Source organism: Ochotona curzoniae, unplaced genomic scaffold (assembly GCF_017591425.1).
Source record: "Ochotona curzoniae isolate NIBS_2020 unplaced genomic scaffold, NIBS_Ocur_1.0 scaffold_4683, whole genome shotgun sequence".
Taxonomy (NCBI): Eukaryota; Metazoa; Chordata; class Mammalia; order Lagomorpha; family Ochotonidae; genus Ochotona; species Ochotona curzoniae.
The window spans coordinates 22,217,281-22,238,780 of record NW_024467121.1 but is presented as its reverse complement, the minus strand read 5'-3'; the positions used below and the strand labels follow the sequence as shown (position 1 = coordinate 22,238,780).

The 21,500-nt window shown below is 47.5% G+C and overlaps 1 protein-coding gene across 1 annotated transcript in view; it reads left to right on the top strand.

Moving 5' to 3' along the window:
* Nucleotides 1-21,500, top strand: part of KIF26B (kinesin family member 26B) — a 413,315-nt gene that overhangs the window by 212,063 nt on the left and 179,752 nt on the right. The gene's annotated exons all lie outside the window — the stretch shown is intronic.

Here is a 21,500-nt window from a genome sequence, read left to right as displayed (position 1 = left end):
CAGACGGTTCGCTGATGAGTTAGTTTATAGCAAAGACGAAAATAGAAACTGGATTGCTCTACTTCAGTCTCTAAGACTGGTTCTTCATGCGATGCTCGAACTCGATGTTAGAAGACTTTGTTCTCTACTGCAGGGTCCTGAGCTATGGAATCAATGGGATGTAGAGTAGCACCAACAGGTGTATGAGATCGGATGATCCCTTGGGTCGAGAGCTTGGCTCTGCCTCAGTTTCCTGATCCTACTGCCTACTCTGCAGGGTTGCCCTGAAAGATTAAAATAATAGGATTGTAAATGATCACTTCCTGTGCACGTGGCGATTTGATAGGGTCTTACCCAGTGTGCCCATGAGAAGGAATATTCTATGACTTGCTGTTCTTATGAATAATTCCATGCAGAACACAAACATGAGGAAGGGGCCATGAATAGAAAGAGAGCAGGTCAGAGGAGGAACAGTAGCTAATATCTGGAGTAAGACCCTGGGGTGCTGATATGTGGATTGTTGTCTGAACGCATGGGCCAACTAGAACATGTGGGAAATAACAGGAAGTGCATATATATGCTGGCCACCCAGCCACTGGGGGACAGCGTGTTAGTGCTACAGCTCATGAGTCTTGTGTGTAACTCGGGAACATGGCCCAGGGACTCCAGACTTCCTGCGCAGTCACGTCCATGCTCTTTAGGGAAGGAATGAAGAAAATCCCAGGGACTCAGAAAGCCCCAGCAGTGGGGTAGGTTACTGGAGTGTGTCCAGTGGCATGTGACCAAGGTGAGGAAGTAGCCACATCCTGGTAGGTGTGTAGTCTGAGCAGAGAAAGACCCAGGGGGTCATCGTAGCTGTTCTCAGCAGGCTCGTTGGTGTTTGTATAAATGGGAGGTTTGGTTGGTTTTGCAGGGACCAAAGGTAGTTAGACAGTGTCTGGATAAAAACCAATGATTAAGGACTTGAGCCTGGAGGGTTGGACCTCCAGCTGCTGCATGGCGGCTGGGGGGACCCGGGACTGTGGCATCTCATGCCTGGTTCTCACACGGCAGCTACCATGCGTGCCTATCTTCAAAATTTTTAGTTCTTTTATTCCCCCCCAATTTTAGGGCTCAGTGCAGTGGCCTAGTGGCTAAAGTCCTCTCCTTGAATGCGCTGGGATCCCATATGGGTGCCGGTTCTAATCCCACAAGCTCCACTTTCCATCCAGCTCCCTGCTTGTGGTTTGGGAAAGCAGTTGAGGATGGCCAAAAGCCTTGGGAGTCTGCACCCATGTGGGAGATCTGGAAGAAGTTCCTGATCCTGGCTTCAGATCGTCACAGCACCGGCTGTTGCTGCCACTTGGGGAGTGAATCATAGGGTGAAAGATCTTCCTCTCAGTCTCTCTCTCTGTATATCTGACTTTGTGATAAAAATAAAAAAATCTTAAATACATATAAATATTTATTTTTGAAAGTCAGGGTTGCAGAGAAAGATAGGGAGAGAGAGAGAAAGCGAATCTTCTCTCTGCTAGTTTGCTCCCCAAATGGTGGTAAGTGGCTTGCACTGGATGAAGCCAAAGCAAGGAGCCAGAGCCTTTTTCCAGGCCTCCCACATGGGTGCAGGGGCTCAAAGACTTGAGCCATCCTCAGCTGCTTTCCCAGGCCATTAGCAAGGAGCTGGATTGGAAGTGGAGCACCTGGGACTTGAATTAGTGCCCACATGCCATGCTGGCCTCACAGGCAGTGGCCTTACTTTGGCACAATGCTGACCCAGAGGCTGTGACTGTAAAAATAGGTTTGTATTTTCTGAAAGAGTCAGTACGGACCCAGGAAAGGAATTAACACAGTTGTTTGTCATGTTGATGAGCTCTCATGTGTTACTTCCATAGCTTTACGAGTAAAGAACACTGTACTTTGAGCAGCCTTCCTCCTGTGACTCTCACGTGAATGTGAAATGGTGAGGTTGGATCGGATTAGATCTTTCCATTTGTTGACTGTTTTCCTGGGGTAAAGGTTTTCAGCTGCTTGTGCACTTGGTCTTGCAAACATGGGCATGACTGGATGAAACTAACATAGTTGACTGGGGCAGTGAGATCTTCCTTTTTGCTGAGGGAATGGCAGATTCTGGATAGTTCATGGAGTTATCCTGAAGGTGGGAGAATGCGTTTTCGGAATGACCTCATAACTGCCCATTGATTTTCTCTGCCAGATAACATGAATAGCGCTTTCCATTTGTGGTTCTTTTATTCCTGGAGAAAAAGAAATCTCTACAGGCATTTCATCCACATTCTGAACAAGTGTTTGAAAAATGGTGAAGTTGCCAGGCGTCCGTGGACCTCCTCCAAGGCAGTTCTGGGCTTTGGCACAGCCAGTGGGGCTGGCTCTGTGGAGTTGGTGCCAATGGAGACTTTCATTTCTGCCTTCAGATACCACTTCTGGTTGTAATTCTTTTTGATGATACCTGATTTTTAATCTTTTGATCCAGTTCAAATCAAAATCTAAAGTAAAAGTATATGAAGGACATTTTTGACTATGAATGAATTTTTACCTACATTCCTGTCTCAATTTAAGTCAGTGCTTTTCCATTATTTTTCTGCTGGTTCTGTGGCTCCGGATGGCTCATCACCTCCTGATCCTTTGCCACCTGTCCTTTTGTCCATTATGAGGTCCATCATGGTAGTCAGAATTCCCCTCTCTTCTTTGTAGCAACAGGGTTATTTTGTACTTATTGACTCTTGGGGATTCTGAATTACAATTTTTCCCCCACTGTTGATGAAAACTATGACTGTGCTGAGTGTGGAATGTTCTGGATAGACTGGGGTTGCTCAGCTTTTCAGAGTGCTGTTCTCCAAAGTGTTCTATGGGTCCCTGTGCTTTGCCTCCTTTTTCTTCCTTGCCTTGGGCCCAAACTCATAGGTGGTTGCTACTCCTTTTCTGTCCAGCAAGATCTCTTGCAGTGTCCCCTGCCATTGTCTTAAACAGCTTTTTCTGTTTACCCAGCAGTGTTTCTCAAATCTCTTGAGTGTGTTGCTGGATGTCTTGTGATGGATTTGACCAGGATCTCCTAGAGCCCAGATGTATTTAATCCGGTTCTGGCATGGGTCCAAGGTCAAGGCCTAGGCTAAGCAGAGAAGGCTGATTTCTGGCCCCAAGGCCCACCTGAGGGTCAATTTGCTTCTCTTGGCACCCCGCTGGGTTGACTTGCTTGTGATGCTGTGAACGCAGCAGCTGCTCCTGTCAGTATTGTTGCTTCCACATTCTTGCTCCCAGCCAACTCAAGTAGCCCCTTGTTGTGCTGGTTCCAGCAGATGCTGCTCTCTGTGTCTGATATTGAGCATTTCAAGGCTCTCTCTGGTCCCTGGGCACGTAATGTAGAAGAGCCATACTTGGTTGCATTGTCAGAGCTGGTAAAGACAGAAGATGAGAATGAGTTCAGAACTGCTTATGGTGCTTTTGTTCCTGCAATCAGGTAGTGCCCCCTCTAGGGGCGCTTCCCTCTGCCCATCATCAGCATCCACTACCAGAGCAAAGCTACCTTCAACATGCCACAGTCTTGGCATGTCGTTCAAGTGACCATGGAGGGAAAACATGACACTGAGTCCATAGGATCTGACTCTTACTTGCCCAGTCACAATGGGGAAGCATGACACGGTTTCCTCATCTAGTCTTGCAGATTGGGACGGTTGGTTTGCAGTTCCATGTGCATTGTGATAGAATAATGCCTGCACAGTTAAGCAGAACTCAAGAGTTTTCAGGAGCCTCTGCCGTGAGACTTCTCTGCTGCATTGTCACTCCCCCTGCCCCCACCAGTGTCTTGCTTGGTTTCCACTGAAGCGTATTGCATCAGCTCTTGGGTCCTCATTCTTACTAGAGTCTCCCTCGGACGTAGTGACTAACCATCCCCGCCATGTCCCATGGCTGTGCTCCCTGTGCCATTCCAGTCCTAGCATCCAGCTTCTTATGGGGCACTCCTGGCTGGAGCCCACTTATATAATTATGGCTTCTACTCACAGAGCAAGGGCACCAACTCTACAGGTGTCTGAAGTGGAGTCCACTCTTCCCTTGGCTGTCCAAGGCAGGTGTTCCCGTAGCATTGTGTGTGCTACAGGGTACCTTTTTCTCTGCTGCACACAGGTGACATCTGAGCTTGTAGTGCCTGAGCTGCACCTGCCTCTTTCACTAGTGACTGAGCAGTGTCCAGGCTGAACCCTTTGAAGGACTGGGTTGGAAACCAGCACCCTACAACTTGTGGGTTTCTTGCTTACCAATCGCTGGCAGGTGTCTCAGCTTTGCTTCTTAGAAAAGACTCCATGGGCTTCTTAGAAAAGTGAGGACTTGGACTCATGCATGTAGATGAAGTGAAGTTTTGGAAGTTGGAGTTGCATGAGTGTAGTGTCAACTTATCTCAGCGGCAGTGTGACAGGAGAGCATCATCACGGAGTAGCATGTCTGGTGCCTCAGCTTCTAAAGGCTTCAGGATGCAATTTCAGGTGTCTGCCACAGGCATGAAGAACTCCGTCTCGTTGCCTCTGAGGTGGCTGAAACACTGAAGAAAAAGTAGCTGGAATTCTGTGTCTATGCCGTTACTCCTTCATGTTCAAGAAAATCCAAAATCTCAGACTCTTATCCAGGACGCTACCCTAGCAGCCCTCAGAGCTGTCTCACAACAGAGATAGTGTTGATGGCAAAGCCCACACCATCCCAAGGAGGCACACTGCAGCAGAGAACACAGCCCTGTGTTCAACTCCCTTCCTTCCCGTCCCCTTCCTCCCCCAGGGAAAGAGTAAAATGGGGGCATTTTCTGATTGAACAAGTCCTCCACCTGGCTGATGGCCGGCCAGAGTGTTGGCAGTCAGCTCCCAACATCTGGGAATCATTTGCACAGCTCTCCCTAGGTTGAAAACCTGATTCACTTCTTGGTGTGTGTGTGTTTGAAGGCAGAACAATTTTAGCAAGTCTGAAGGAGCCGGGTGATATCTGTCAAACACTGTTAGGATCAGGAGTTTTAGTTCTTATTGCATATTTTGTTTTTTTCTTTTTCTATTTTACTGATGTTGGGTAATGGAAGAGAAGAATTCTGTGTAAAGCACATGGGGAGATGAATCAGCTCAAGGTTGAGTGCACAGCCCAATCCAGTAGAGTTCAAACCCCCGTGAGAAATGCAATGGACTCTCTACAGTCTTGGTTGAGTGTTAAGGCTTTGGCTTGTGTCACAGGCACCTGTGCTGTGTAGTTCCATGGCACTTCATGATCCTGCCTCACAGTTTAGGCCTTCTGCGGCAGCTGGGACTGTTGAGCCTCCTAGCAGAAGGCTAGTGGCCCCTGAAAGCCTTGCCAAGTACCGACCACAAACCACATGGAAGTGGCCATTGGCAGCACCAGGGACCTAGCTGTAGCTACATGCTCACAGGCTCGTTAGTTGGCCTCATGCTCTAGGTCTATGAAAGGAATTGTGTATTTTTTTTTTTTTTTGTATTTTTGCTCTATTAGTTTTAGTTTTATAGCCCTGGAAGAAGAACTGGTCTCCCACAATAAGAGAAAGAACAAGGGGGTGGGTGGCAGAAATGAAGATAAGGGGACACATTTAAGAATTCTGCTAGCAGGCCTGACGCTGTAGCTTAGCAGCTAAAGTCCTTACCTTGCATGTGCCGGAATCCCTTAAGGCCATTGATTCTAATCCTGCTGGCCGGTCCTGCTTCCCATCCAGTTCTCCATCTGTGCTCTGGGAGGGTGGTTGAGGACGGCCCAAGGCCTTGGAACCCTGCATCCACATGGGAGACCTGGAGGAGGCTTCAGGCTCCTGGTTTTGGGGCAGTGCAGCTCCAGTCATTGTGACTCACTTGGGGAGTGAATCATCAGATGGAAGATCTTCCTCTCTGTCTCTCCTCTTCTCTGTATATCTGAGTTTGCAATAAAAATAAATGAATCTTGTTTTTTTTTTTTTTTTTAAGAATTCTTTTAGCTTAGAACTTGCCATGAGGTAGTGTTGGCATGGTCTTGGGAGTGAACGTGAACCACAACAGTATATCAGAGGAAAAGGAAGAAGATTCCTTTTCTTTTGGAAACCTCCTAGGATCAGCGTGGGGACCCAAGAGGGAGGATGGGTGAGCTGGAGTTGTTATAGAGCAGAACGGAGCCCTGCCACTTGAAGAGGGGACAGGTAGAAAGGCAGTGGGCTCGGTTTTCCCCTGCAGTGTGGTTTTAAGTTCCTGGTTTCCAGCTCTGCACTTCTGCCAGTACTCTGTTGCAATACAAGCATGTTTCCCTTCCTCTGGACTGCTTCAAAACACAGTTCTTTGTTGAGGCTTTCCTTCTTGCCACACCCTGTTTGGGGTCTTAAGGAGCACCCAGGAGTTGGTCTTATTATATCCTCCTCAGCATGTTGAAGCTGAAGTAACTTGATCAAGGTCACACAAGTGATAGGCAGGTGTCTTTTCTTTTTCTTTCTTCTTTTTTTTTTTTTACTTTATTTATTTTTATTGGAAAAGAAGGTACACAGAGAAAAGATACAGAGAGAAAGATCTTCCATCCTCTGATTCACTCTCCAGGTGACTGCAACTGGCTAGGCTGAGCTGATGTGAAAGCCAAGAGCCAGGAGCTTCTTCTGGATCTCCCACGTGGGTGCAGGGTCCTAAGGCTTTGGGCCATCCTCCACTGCTTTCCCAGGCCACAAGCAGGGGGTTGGATGGAAGTGGAGCATCCAGGACATGAACTGGCGCCCATATGGGATTCTGGTGCATGCAAGACAGAGGACTTCACCACTAGGCTATGGCACCAAGCCCAGGAGAAGGTGTCTGAGCTGGGCTGTCTGATTCCAGAGCCCACGGACCAGAATGTAAATTCCCAGGGATGAGTATGTTGGTCTCCTTCTTGACTGAAGTCCAGTGCCTAGAAGAGCACTCAAGAAATGCTTGCTGAATGGCAAACACTCCTAGCCACTCTGTTCGCCAGCCTCCCTAGCTGGGGCGTGATCATCAAGTGAAGGAATCTGGAGGAGATGGTGTGAGTGAGACAGTGTAAGGAAAGGACGGGATGCGCAAGCCGGATGCCGTGGTGGGGAGTGTTGACCCACCTGCTTAGTGAGGGAAATTGCTTCCCCTTTCCCTCCATGAAAGCTGTAGGTTTCCAGGGGCTGACCAGGCTCTCCGTGCCTGCCCTCATTCCCCTCTACTCCTCTGCTGTGGCTCCTCCTTTTATGTAGTCTACTCTAGACACATGGACCTCTTCGCTTTCGCACAGAAAGTGTCCAAACCATCTCTCCTCATACGTTTCCAGCTTCTCTTCCTTCTGTCCTGTTTCCAGATGTCAGCTTAGCTCAGGCCACCTTTCTCTCAGGTTTTGCTGAAATGCTGCCTTCTTGACGATGTCTTCTCTGGCTTCCCCACTTAAATTTGCAGCCATCCCACATAATACCTACTCCATTATGACTATTTGGTGAATGGATAAATGAACCACAAACAAAAGGGAGATGGGCAGCCAAGTCTCAGGATGTTCCTGTGCTGAATTTATTGGATAACTTTATGTAGAAATGATTCTGTTCTCTTGAGGATTTTTTTTCTGTTTTGGTGGCAGCATCGTTGGGAAATTGACACTCTTGTTAGAGTGTGTGTCTCTAGCTGTCTTTTCCAAAGGAGGGTTTGTATTGGAAGGGACTATGGTGCTGCCTGGGCTAGTAAACCAGGGAAAGAGTTAAACTAGAGAAAAGAGTTATTAGTTATAGGACCAGCAAAACAAAGTAGGGCTCTCCATCTTTCTCCTGTCTTGCTGAAAACCTGTCTGTGCCTCTCCTGAATAAACCTCTCGCTTTCTCTCTCTCCTGCTTTGATTTATTATTTTAATTCTATAGCTGTCTTAGTGAAGTATGTAAAGCATTTGGGGATAAAATCATATGGAAGACATTATAGAAACTAAAGATGCATTATATTAGGTGCTGTTGGGTGGAGTGGTTCCGGAGGCTGATGGATCGGATTGTGGCTGGGATCCCATCTGTCCCTGGCATTGTCTTTCAGTGGAATAAGAAATGGGCTCCTCCCCAACGGTGTAGGAAGGAGGGATTCAAGGGACCAGAAGGTGGGATCTTGGTTAGATGTGGGGAGAACCAGTGCAGGGGACACTCTGGCGACACCCCTCCGTTTTCTACTGGAGGTATCCCCGGGCGGGGGTTTTGTTATTGTCGCCCCTCCAAAATGAAAATAATGAATACTTCTGTCCCTTCTATCTGACGATGAGGAAATGTTTTCCTTGTCTTCCATCTGATTACTCCCTGATGAATGTTTCTATTACTTCTATCTGATTTCACGAGAGCAGAAACTGAGTCTATTCCCTCTGCCCCACTGCATGGAGCACCATAGCCAGCACGTATAAGGAGTCAGGGAATGAATGTTGAAAAGATACCTCAGCCAGATTTGGACGCTTGGCTCTCTTTTTGCATCTCTTGCAAAGCGTCATGCTTGCAAACCAATGGGATTGTGCTTGAAAACAGCATGATTTGTCGTGTTGCCTCCGAGTTCTCATCACCTCGAGTTTCAGTAGCATGATAAAAAAGAATTTTGGTGGAACCGAGAAACGGAATCTGTTTTTCATTATTGATTTCAACATGGTCAGACCCTGGCACTATGCTATTTCTGATAATCACCTATCATTTTCTCTAGTGTATGCAAAAATGATTTTAGCCCTACATTGTAATTAGATGCCTTTTTCCCCGGCACCTGGAGCGCTTGTTCATGAAGTATGCTGAAATTTGGGAAATACAATTTCATGGGCCTAGAAATAATGGCCTGTGTCGTTTTCTTGGCATTCTCTGAAGCCAAAGCCTTTAGAGTCCATGGTTTGTCCTTTTAAACCCTTGCAAAGGAAAGAAAGGGCTTTGGCAGCGACAAAGAAACAAATTCTCTCAGGGGCCTGGATCCTGGAGCGAGCAAGGGTGTAATCAGGACCAGGCAAGGCTCTTAGAAAAAAAAAAAGTAGAGGAAATATAAACCATCACTCAAGATGTATTCCTACTCTTCAGAAAAAGTAAATGTGGCTCATTTTTTTCCTCAAATAAATTTCCATTTATTGTCATCGCTGTCTCTTTGATGCTCGATTTAAAGTGGCAAGGTGGCATTTGTTGGGAAAGAATGTCTTTCATTAACCTGTCAACCCAAAATTTTAGAGTCACTTCCCAGGGATGAAAATGTACTGAGCAGTCTTCACCACCTGAAGCACTCTTACCCCCTGAAAGGGTATTTACATATAAAAAAAATAAACAAACAATGAGAGTTTGCTTCTCCCTTTGAGGAACTCCAGAGGTCAGGTTCAAAATCAGGAGAGGTGGCAGAGGATAGCCAAGGATTCCTACCCAGGGTGCTGGCAAGTCTGCCCTGGCCAGCGGCCAGTCTGACTGCGGGAGCCTCCTTCCTCCCTGCCTCCATGGCCCTGTGGTCCACAGGTCTCTGCAAGTCCCTCTGTGGCTCACAGGAGGAATCTTAGGACTAAGAAGATGCTGGTCGTCCTGCCTGCCCCATCTACTTGACCATCCATCATCCTACAACTTTGCAGCTATGCCTGGGCCCAGAGGTTTTCTTTGGCTGCCAGAGTCCTTCACCAAGCTGTATGTGGGGCAGCAGGAAGTACTGATGACTCACTGGCTTTTGGAAACATGTTCTCAAGCAGGACTGGCAGAGTTTGATAGGACAACATCCCAGCTCTGTTTTCCCTCGGTTGGGAGAACTCAAAGGTATGTCCAGCCTGTGTAGGACTGAGTCTTAGTTGCCCACATCTGCAGCCTGTTTGCTAACACAGCTCCTGCAGGCTTCCGTTCCTCCCCATTCATTTCTCTACACTTCTGCTACATGAAGTTGCCTCTAGGGACATGTTGCAGCAAGCCCTGCCCTCATTCAGGGATGCTTCTGAGGAGTGTAGTGGTAGATGTTTATGCTATGTCCTTATCCACCCACCTACCCACCCATCCCTCCTTCTGTCCCTCCATCTATCCACCCACCCAACCATCCAACAACCCACCTGTCTATCCGTCCGTCTGTCCATCCATCCTTCCATCCATCCATCCACTCCCTCATCCATCTACCTGCCCAGCCAGCCATTTGGTAAGCACATTGTACGTGCCGGTTATGGTATTAGGCACTAAGAGTAGCAGACCTACAGCCACTGCTCTCGGGGAGCACTTGATCCAGTGCAGTTCGTAGTTCACTTACAGGGCAATTGGAAATGACATGGACATTCGGGACTGTGAAATCCATGAGAACGCCCAGTGTTATCCTTTCTGAATCTTCAGGTTGTTTAGAAACTGAAGCTTGCTTTTCAGCACCTCTTACTATCAGAGATCACCTTACTGCCTTACTTGGTTGCTGGTTATTGCCAGGCTCCTCTTGTAAAATGTAAGGTTCACAGACAGGCGCTCGTGTGGCTTGTTCCGTTGTTGCTCCCTCTGTTCTCAGAGTCAGCCCAGGTGTGTAGCTGCGGCATGAAAAATATTTGGCGAGTGTGTCTCAGAGCCATTCCAGTGTCTGCCATGGGGACTGTGTCAGCTTCCTTTGCTGCCTCCTGGGGGAAGTTCACCTGTGCTCAGGAATAATCCAATTCTAGCCTGAACACAATGTCTCCAGTGCACAGTGGCAGCCTCTGCTCTTACACCATAAGGCTGGAAGGCTTCGTCTTGTGCCTACTCCTTGGAAACGAAACACTTTTGCCCAACTGTGTCCCTAAGGTGAGCGCTTTCCTGCAACATAAACAATTATTCAGTTGTAAGGAATTTTCTCCTAATGAGCATGCTGAGTTCCTTTATTTGTTTTCTTTGTGTGCTGAATACTAAACTCTCAGCTGGGAGTCCATGCTGATGGAACACACTTCTACCTCCCACCTGAGCCTGCATGGTGCAGAGAGAGAGAGAATGAACTGAAATGGCTGCACGACCCCTGTAATTGTCAGCAGTGCCAGAGGAAAAAGTACATCGGCATGGGAATGTAGGCATCCACCCATCTCTTCTTCTGTAGTAACACAGAGGACTCATGCCCTTAGCAGGGGCTGGCTGGAAATTATGGCAACAGGTGATCTCGCAGCCTGGGGAAAGGATGTGCCTGCCTCTTCTGTGCACCTGTCCTCTCTGACTTTTTGGACAGGACCTGCCTACTTTACAAAAGATAATCTGCTTTTCTCAGAGTGTACTGATTTAAATCTTTCTCTTGTCTATAAAATGCCCTTCACAGAAAACAAATAGACTGGTATTGGGTCAAATGGCTGGACACTATTGCCTGGCCACATTGACACATAAAATGAGCCACCACGTCTAGAACCAATAGCAAGTTTAACTTGAAAATTGATCGCATTCTATGCAATTCGTCAAGTCCTTTTGAAGACTGGCTGAGGTTGATCCAGGCTCTTGTCCCTTAATGTTGGACCTCTGAGGTGATGCACCCTCTGGTCCTCAGGGGAAGCTCATCCATCCCCTCCAGGAGCTCCAGTGCCCCTCCCAATTCCTCAGTGCCCCTCCCCAATTCCTCAGTGTCCCTACCTGATGTCATCCCATGTTTCGCTTTATTCTCGTGTCTTTGGCTTGAGTCAAGACAATCCTGTGTTTCCTTAGGATGCAGAGCACTTTAATTTTAGTTTCCACACCACAGACAGAGAAAACAAAAACCAACATTAATTTTTAGGCTTCTTTTGTGGTCCTGATTGCCGGCCACAGTCTGGGAGATCTGTGATGGATTTACTATTTTGTATGTTCTTTGTTTCCTTTCATCTGGATCATGTGCAGATCACTGATTTATGGAGCTCGGATCCTGCTTATTTGGAAAGTGGGAGGACAGAAGCAAAGTGTGGTTCATGCTGCAGTAAATTCAAACATCACCCTAGTGTTTCTTTACACGTTCAGTCTATTGCTACAAGAGCTCATACATTTAAAATACCAAGAGTGTTTCCTATGCACCTGGAACTTCAGAATTATAGCCAGTAAATTGTGTGGTTGCTCACTTTTCAAAGAGGTACCCACCCGTACCTCTGAAATCTCAACGATGATTCACCTCCTGTTTTCTGACCTTTGTTTAAAAATATGTTGCAGTTAAAGCAAGTTAATTATGTGAAACATAAACTCTTAGAATTTAGTCCCATTTTTCTTCTTCTTATTTTTTTTTAAAGGATTGATTGATTGATTGATTGATTGATTGATTTGAAAGGCAGAGTTACAGAGAGACACTAGGGAGAGATTTTCCCATTCGCTGATTCTTCCCCAAATGTCCATGGCCACCAGGGTTGGGGCAGTCTGAAACCAGGAGGCAGGAATGTCTTCTGGGTCTCCCATGTGGGCCCAGGGGCCCGAGCACTTAGACTACCCTCCTCTGCTTTCCTAGGTGCGTTGGCAGGGAGCTGAATCAGGAGACTCCTACTGGGGCCCCAGTGGGATGCTAGTGTCCAAGACAGAGACCTTGTTAAGCCATTGTGCCAGCTCCTTCAACTGTGCCCTTATCCATTCTGTGTGTGTGTGTGTGTGTGTGTCTTTTCATTTTACATAAATTTCAGAGCAGGTTTAACCTCATCAAAAGCAAAAGCTAGACTTCCTTGTCCTGACACCCTGTTTACACTCACATGGTAAGCCTCTGATCAGCTGTTGGGATGAATTCGATTAGCTTCTTACATGTTTCAGCACCTGCATGCCACAATGCTGTCAAGACTGGGGCCATATAGCTGCTGTTTACTTTTAGGGGTTTAGATTACGCAGGACTCATGGAGAAAAAGTTCCTAAAGACATACAGACACAACCTCAAGGCCTCATTTCTGGTTTTACTTCTTCCTTTTGTTTTTGGGGAACTATAATGTATTTTCTCGAAGAAAATGCAGAATAGGGTCCCGGCACGATACTGTAGTGGTTAAAGTCCTCACCTTTCATGCACCAGGATCCTGTGTTGGCGCCGATTCTGATCCCAGCAGCCTCGCTTCCCATCCAGCTCGCTGCTTATGGCCTGGGGAAGCAGTGGGGGATGGCCCAAAGCCTTGGGACCCACGTGGGAACCTGGAGGAAAGTTCCTGGATCCTGGCTTCAGACTGGCGCAGCACCGGCCATTGCGCCCACTTGGGAGTGAATCATCAGATGGAGGATCTTCCTCTCTGTCTCTCCTCTCTGTATCTCCGTCTTTCCAATAAAAATAACGAAATCTTAAAAAAAGAAAAGAAAATGCAGAATGAAGGAGAAAGGGAGGATCTGCTTGTATTTTCAGAAAGCCTTTACAAATGTCATAGCAGAGCAGTAGGATCGAGTGTCTACAACTGTAACATCCAGCCCCGACGTTCCTTGCTATTTGCTGAAAAGAAATGAAGGCGTATGTTCCCACAAGGACCTGAGTGGCGTTTGTGACAGTTCCAAGCTGGAAGCCACCCAGTCTATCGGATGATCAATGGATGTACAAATTATGAGCCATCCATACAATGGGTTACGCTTTAGAATATTCGGACGATGGCTACATGCAGCAGCATGGATGAATCTCAGAATAATTATGGTGAAGGAAAGAAGTCAGGCTCTTGTATAACTGAAGACTACCGAGGAGGTGACTTCATTTACATGAGATTATTGGCAATATGAACTGATGGAGTGACAGAAAGCATATCAGTGGTTGGTTGGGAGTTGGGGTGCAAGGGGAATGATTACCAATTGGCAAGAGGAAACTTTGAGGAATAATGGATTTGGTCATTATCTTGGTTGTGATGGTTTTATAGGTAGAGCCATGTGACAAAGCTTACTAGATTTTGTGATTTATTATATATATTAGTTATATCTCCTGAAAAGCAATGCAGGAGCTTTCTTAAGATTAGATAAACATTTAAGAATGTATATATTGATTTGGTTATTTGACTTGAAAGATGGAGGCAGGAGTGTGAGCTCATAGCTTCTGGTTCACAAAGACCCACAGCAGCTGACCCAAAACTTGATCCAGGTCTCCCAACTTGCAGGGACCCAGTTCCCTGAAGCATTGTCCCCAACATTTCTCGCCTTCTAGCAGGCAGCTGGATCTGGAGCAGAGCCAGGACTGTCATACAGGCGCTCTGCAGGAGTCCCAGGCAGCAGCATCCTGACCAGCACCCATGATGCCTGCTGCCAGATGGTGTTTTGAGATGGTGAGAGGATTGTCTTAGCCTAGGATGCATTGGGATACATATTCATCTTCTCTGGAAAGAAAAGTTTTACTACAAGGAAGCCTTAGGAAGACATACTAAGTTGGCCTGTAACATTGTTTCAAGGGAATAACTTAGTGGGAAATCTCCAAATGTGGACAACACTAAATTCTTCCAGGTCATAGCGAGTCACCCAGGTAGCATACACAGGAAGCAATGAACAATTAGAGCATGGAGAGGCACTGGAGGGCAAGTCATTCAGCTGTTCACATAAGGTGATCAACTCTGAGAAACCGTTTGCAAAGGGAACCTCAGGACCATACTCGCCTGAATGTTCAGTCCAAGATTACGTTAGGGAAACAAAAGCAAAACAAACTGTGTTAGATGTTATCAGGAAAAACACCGGAAACAAAACGAGAGAAATCATCTGGCTCTTGGGAAGGCACCGAGAAGCTCTGACGTTTTGGGGCGTGTCCCTGGACGGGAAGCAGGGCCACTGGAGGCGCTTCACCTGGAGAAGAGGCAGCAGAAGGTCCAGTGCACAGGACAGGAGGTAGGAGAGTGAGTGGCTCCTGTGCCCGGGGATGGATCACTCATCACACCTCAGCAATCTCTCTGAAAGCTGGGAGAAACAAAGGGCTTGTTCGTCGGCGTCCCAAGACACAGTTCCAGGCGAGAACTGAAATTGCAGTTAAGAGATTCATTCACAAAGAGCAGCTTACTGAGGGTATCAGATAAATGAGGAGTACTTGGGAGAAAATTTTCACTCTCTTTGAAAAAATATATATATTTTATAAAGATTTATTTATTTATTGGAAAGTCAGATATAGAGAGAGGAGGAGAGACAGAGAGGAAGATCTTCCGTCCGATGATTCACTCCCCAAGTGAGCGCAACGGCTGATACTATGCCGATCTGAAACCAGGATCCAGGAACCTCTTCCAGGTATCCCACACGGGTGCAGGGTCCCAAAGCATTGGGCCGTCCTCAACTGCTTTCCCAGGCCACAAACATGGAGCTGGATGGGAAGTGGAGCTGCTGGGATTAAAACCGGGGCCCATATGGCATCCCGGCGTGTTCAAGGTGAGGACTCAAGCCGCTAGGCCACACCACCGGGCCCTTGAAAAAATATTTTTAAAAGGTTTATGCATTTGGGCCCGGCGCAGTGGCGCAAGTGGTTAAAGGTCCTCGCCTTGCACGCCGGGATCCCATATGGGCGCCGGTTCTATCCCGGCAGCCCCACTTCCCTTCCAGCTCCCTGCCTGTGGCCCGGGAAAGCAGTCGATGACGGCCCAAGGATTGGGACCCTGCACCCGCGTGGGAGACCCGGAAGAGGCTCCTGGCTCCGGATCAGCATAGCATCTGCCGTTGCGCTCACTTGGGGAGTGAATCATCGGATGGAAGATCTTCCTCTCTGTCTCTCCTCTCTGTATATCCGCCTTTCCAATGAAAAAAAAAAATAATAATAAAAATAAAATCTAAAAAAAAAAAAGGTTTATGCATTTGCAGGAGAAAGAGACAGAGAGGTCTTCCATCTGCTGCCTCACTCTCCAAATGGCCTCAGATTGCCAGGGCAGGGCCAATTTGAAAGCAGGAGCCAGGAACTTCACCCAGGTCTCCCACATGGGTGGCAGGGGCTGTGGCACTTGAGCCATCTTTGGCTGGCTTCTCAGGGGCATTAGCAGGAAGCTGGATGGGAGGGGGCAGCTGAGACTTGCTTGGCATTCTGCCATGGGATGCTGGTGTTGTAAGTAACGGCTTAACCCACTGTGTCACGATGCTAGTTCAGGTCCCAAATTTTGGCCTCTTGCACAGGAAGAAGTGGGGATTCTCAGCAGAACCCCTCAGGACTCTCATCTGTTGCAATGGCTGTCCCAGGCTGTTTCTGGAACATATATAGCATTTTCTTCAGGCTGAGTCATCTGAATCATTTTCACAGGTGTCAAATCAGATGATAAAAAAATGTAAGGTTAGCTGAAAGCGGGCAAGCATAACAAACCCCTTCCCCAGTCCAGCTTGGTTGCACACAGTGGGCCTTCTCTCTCAGAGCATACTGGGGCAGAAGGATGTCTGATGTTTCCAGTTCAGACATGGAATATCTGTAGTAGTGCCCCCAGGACCTAAATTGTTTCATGTCAAAGGAGGCAAGACAATAGGTGTGGAACATCTGAATTGGTGCAATAACTCAGGAAAAAGGGCAGGTGTTAGTCTGGCCTTGTCCTGCTGGCTTCCTGTGGAATTCCACGGTGCTGCCTTGGGGTTGGGCGCTCTGGCCATTTGTGCTTTTGACACCCAGAGAGCAGTACAGTTGGTGTCTTCCGCCCTGATTGAGAAAGGTGCAGTATGGGTAGCTCTTACTGTCCAGTGCTATTCCCAGCCATGAGCTGAATGTGGGAGTCACATTTTAAACATTTACTTATTTCCATTGGAAAGGCAAAATAAAAGAGGGAAGGAGAGACAAAAAGAGATCTTCCATCCGCTGCTTCAGTCCCCAAGTGGCTGCCACAGCTGGAGATGAGTCAGTTCAAAGTGGGGAGCCTCCTCCTGGTCTTCCATGGAGGTGTAGGCGCCCATGCACTTGGGCCATCCTCTGCTACATTCCCATGCTGTAAGCAGAGAGCTGGATCAGAAGTGGAGTAGCTGGGCCTTGAACCCGTTCCTGCATGGGATGCTGGTGCCACAGACTGAGGATTAGTCTGCTGTGTCACCACTCCAGCTCAGAGGATTCACATTTTAAAAACAGAAGGATGGGCCCGGCGCAACGGCGCAGTGGTTAAGGTCCTCGCCTTGCACGCCTGGGATTCCCATATGGGCGCCGGTTCTAATCCCGGCAGCCCCACTTCCCATCCAGCTCCCTGCCTGTGGCCTGGGAAAGCAGTCGAGGACGGCCCAAGGATTGGGACCCTGCACCCGCGTGGGAGACCCGGAAGAGGCTCCTGGCTTTGGATCGGCATAGCATCGGCCATTGTGCTCACTTGGGGAGTGAATCATTGGACGGAAGATCTTCCTCTCTGTCTCTCCTCCTCTCTGTATATCTGCCTTTCCAATAAAAATAAAATAAATCTTAAAAAAAAAATAAAAACAGAAAGATGGGGCTGATGTTGTGGAGCTGCAGGTTAAGCCGCCATTGGGATGGCTGACATCCCATGATGGAGTGCTGGTTTAAGTACTGACTACTCTGCTTAGGTACCACTCCCTGCTAATGCGTGCAGGGATGCAGAAGATGGTGGGCCAAGTGCTCGGGTCCCTACCATCCTGTGAGAGAGCCAGGTGGAGTTCCAAGCTCCTGGATTTTTTGCTTGGTCCAATTCTGCCATGGGCATTTGAGGAGCGAACCAGCAGATGGGAGATATTCTCTCTCTTTCAAATAAGCCTGATGAATCCTGAAGACAGGCCCACCAGGATTTCTTTGTAAAAGGCATAAAATGGAAAAGTCTGGGGAAAATATTTTTTCCATTTGTCTTTCCAGTTGACCACCCCTGGGCTGGAGTCTGTTTCTCTGCAGCTGACGTTTTGCTTGCTGTAGCTGAATCATCTTCTGACGCCCTGTGACCATCCTCGCTTTTTGCTCGTACTCCCCCATTTCAGTTCCTGGCTCCTGGGAGCAGAGGTTCCAGGTGACTCAACTAACGAGCCACAGAGAGACCCCAGGAGAGGAACAAGAATAAGACATTCCTATATTTTTATGTGGAGATTGATAATCAAGACTAACAATCCCAGCAGAAGGTGAACCACACATTAAGCAGAGGGGAAAGGATAATAAAATGTCACCTGCTGTTTTACAGTCGTTGGGTGGAAGTGTTCCCTGGAACTGTACAGCTGTTGCACTTGATGGCTCATAAAACCTCAGTAAAGTCCAACAAGGGCCCTTTTACTTGGTAAGGGATGGTTTTATTTTGTTTTGTTTTGTTTTGTTTTTCATGCAGTTATGATAGCATCTGGTTCTTGTCCCTAGAAGTGCAAAGAAGCCACAGACACAGGCGGTGGCTGCTGCAGAGGAGCCCTGCCTCTGAGGCCTCTAACCCTTCTGATCGGTTTTGGGTCACTTCCGAGCCAAAGGGCATCATCATAAAGATGCAGATGAGGATTTTGCAAGAGGGCACCTACTGGGTGCCAGGCATGGGGTTAGATGGTCTTATGAAATAGTGCATGTGTGAGGTCAGGGTTATCACTGTCTTTAGAAAAACAATGTTATTGCAAAGCAACTAGTGGAGAAACATTCCCAGGTCAAAGGGTTGGCAGTGGGCAGTGCCAGGCAGCATTCCCCAGTGCCATGCTGCTGCCAGGATGGGGCAAGATTGGGAAGCTGCTTCCCTTCCCTGTGTGTGTGACATTCTCAGACTTCTGCATAGGCCTGTCCTGTTAAGCTCCTGTGCATATGCCTGTGGCCAAAAGGGCTTCTGTTTTCCAGAATACTCAAAATAAATTTTGGGAGAGGCTGATGTTGTGGCGCAGTGGGTAAAGTTGCCTGAAGCACCAGCATCTCTTGTAGGTACTGGTTCAAATTCCAACTGCCCCAAATCTGGTCCATCTGCCTGCCTGATGGCCTGCGAAAGCGGTGGAGGGTTGCCCAAGTGTCAGGCCCCTGCACCCACAGGGAAATTCAAACAAACTCCTAGGTTTTGGACATCTGTGGCTGTTGCAGCATTTTGGGGATGGAAAGTTTCCCTGTCTCTCTTTGCAACTCTGCCTTTCAAGTACATAAGTAAATCTTTAATGAATGAATGATGGGAATCGTAGGCAGCCACATGTGTTCGGTTGACTTGCCCAGACGTGAGCTTCAGAAGTGAGGATGGGTGTCCATTATGCAGAATGTAGTATCCACTGAAACTGGTGAGGGAGGGAAGGCAGCAGGAGAGGGAGGGGAGAAAGCCAGATTCGGATAGATTCTGAAGTCCAGCAAGGGGTGGCTTTCAGTTGGTGCAGCCTCAGCCTAGCAGAGGACCTCTTAGGAGCAAGTGATGCTTGATGTCCTGGGCTGTCATTTCCCTGCTCCTCTCTCTCTTACATGTGGGCAGGAGGAGAGTAGCAAGCCCAAGGCATTTCCTGCTAGCGCGCCAGGGATGCTGACAGAGTTGGCTCCCGGAGGCCAATGGCAGTCCTTGGATAAAGGGGTGAAGGTGCTGGCTGTGGAAAGGGCACCTGGGTGATGGCCAGCATCATCACCTGTACCTGCCCTCCTTAGCATCCTGCTGGCAGTGAGATGGGAATAGGCCAATGAGATGGGAAATAATATCAGAGCGCATCAAGTACCCTGAGATTTTCCATGTAGAACCAGCTTCTTATGTTTTATATCAGAAACAAACTGTTAGTGTTGGAATGTGGAGTTCCTGGAGACATAGCTTGGATCCTGGAAAAGATGTTGCATTATTTGGGAAGTGAATCCCATCTTCTTTTCTTATTTGCTGATGGTGCTTCTGATTCTGGCCAGTGCTGTCTTCCACAGAGATATGGGTGCCATGGATACTTTAGCCTGAACGTGGAAGCCAATTGGTTGGTAGGATGATGATCTGCCTTCAAGATTCCATTCTTGGTTCTGTAGTAGCATTGCTACTCCAGCTCACAGCGCTGTGGGCAGGGCAGCCCTTCCTGGGGTGATGCCTGGCTGACATGCTCAGTGGCTGCCGCTGTGCTTGTTGCCTGTTCAGACGCACTGCGCACTTGAAGTACTTGGACGTCCTTCAGAGTCTCAAGCTCCCTGAAACCGCCAGTGCCAAGGAGCTCATGGGTAATGTTCTAGTATATATATCTCCAAAGGAAATTAAATCAGTATATCCAAGAGAGACCTGTTGTTGCATGATTTTTTTTTTTGTAACACTATTCCTATAGCTGAGCCATAGAATCAGCTAGGATGTTCATAATTGGATAGATGGATAGAGAACTGTTGGTATACATCCATCCATAGTGGAACGTTACTCAGACATAAGAAAGAATGACATCCTGTTATTTGTTACCATATGGCTGTAACATTATGTCAAGTGAAATAAGTCATGATAAGAAAGGTAAATACCACATGTTTTCATTGATGTATAGAACCTAAAATAGTTGACTTCCTAAAAGAATAGAACAGTGCTTAGGGAGAGTAGGGAGATACAGGAAAGTCAAGAAAGAGACATCAAAGTATAGGTAGGAAGGAGAAATAAGTTACAGTGTCTGTAGCACAGCCGAGTGACTCTAGTTTACAATGATTTATTGTCATGATTTATGCATTTTTTAAAAGAACTAGAAGAGAAGAGTTTGGAAGGTCCCAATAAAAAGATGGTACCTGTTTAAAGAAATAAACGTGCTAATCAATTTTTAAGAGATTTATTTTATTTTTATTGCAAAGTGAGATATACAGAGAGGAGGAGAGACAGAGAGGAAGCTCTTCCGTCCTATGATTCACTCCCCAAGTGGCCGCAATGGCCGGAGCTGCACTGTTTGAAGCCAGGAGCCTCTTCTTGGTCTCCCACATGGGTGCAGGGTCCCAAGGCTTTGAGCCAACCCCCACTGCTTTTCCAGGCCATAAACAGGGAGCTGGATGGGAAGTGGAGCAGCTAGGACACAAATTGGCCCCCATGTGGGATCCCAGCATATGCAAGGTGAGGACTTTAGCCACTAGGCCACTGAGCTGGGCCCTTAAATTTATATTTTAAAGATGTGTTTGCTTATTTGGAAGGCAGGGTTACAGAGAGAGGGAGGGAAGGAAGACGTGAGAGAGAAAGACATGACACGATTCCTTTCTCCCTCTCCTATTAGTGGCCATGAGATTCTTAAAGCAATGCAGGATAATTCGTGGCCACAGTGTCCTCCGCAGTCGAGAGAACAGCAATGCCTAAAAGCAGGAGTCTTCTGAGTCTGCGTTCTGAGTCTGCGTTTTGAGGACTGATTCTGTTCTTGCTTTTGGCCTTCCCGTTCAGAAGACCATCGTGCAGAGTTTGAACCAAAATGAGCAGAGCAGCAGACGGTCTAGCAGCGTAACAAAAAAGGACAGGGGCCTGCAGCTGCCACAGGCACCAGAGAGCTTGATTTTATTGTTCCCTGCATCTTGGCAGATCATTGTCGTGTGGGAGTTATTCACTCAGGCGGAGGGCAGTGGAGTGCAGAGACAGCCAGGATGACTCTAAGAACCAGTGAAAGCAATTCACAAGTCTGAGCCGAGAACTGCTCTGGACACGGCACAAAGAAAATGTACTTTCTTAGCGACTTCTTTTGGAGGAAGGACCAGAGACATGCCCTGGATGACTTCTGCTTCTGAAGGGTCCAGCATTGCTGCCACTGTGGCATTGTGGCTGCATCAGGAGAGGCTGTGGGTTTTTGGACATTGTTGTTATTGTTTGTTCCCCGCCCCGGTCTCGGTTCTCATGGTTCAGGGTGTGGTTAGAGTTCCATTTTTCTCCCCCTCTTTAAGGCTGGCATTCAGTCCTCCTTGTGTTAATCAGAAGAGTCTGCTTGAGCTGGA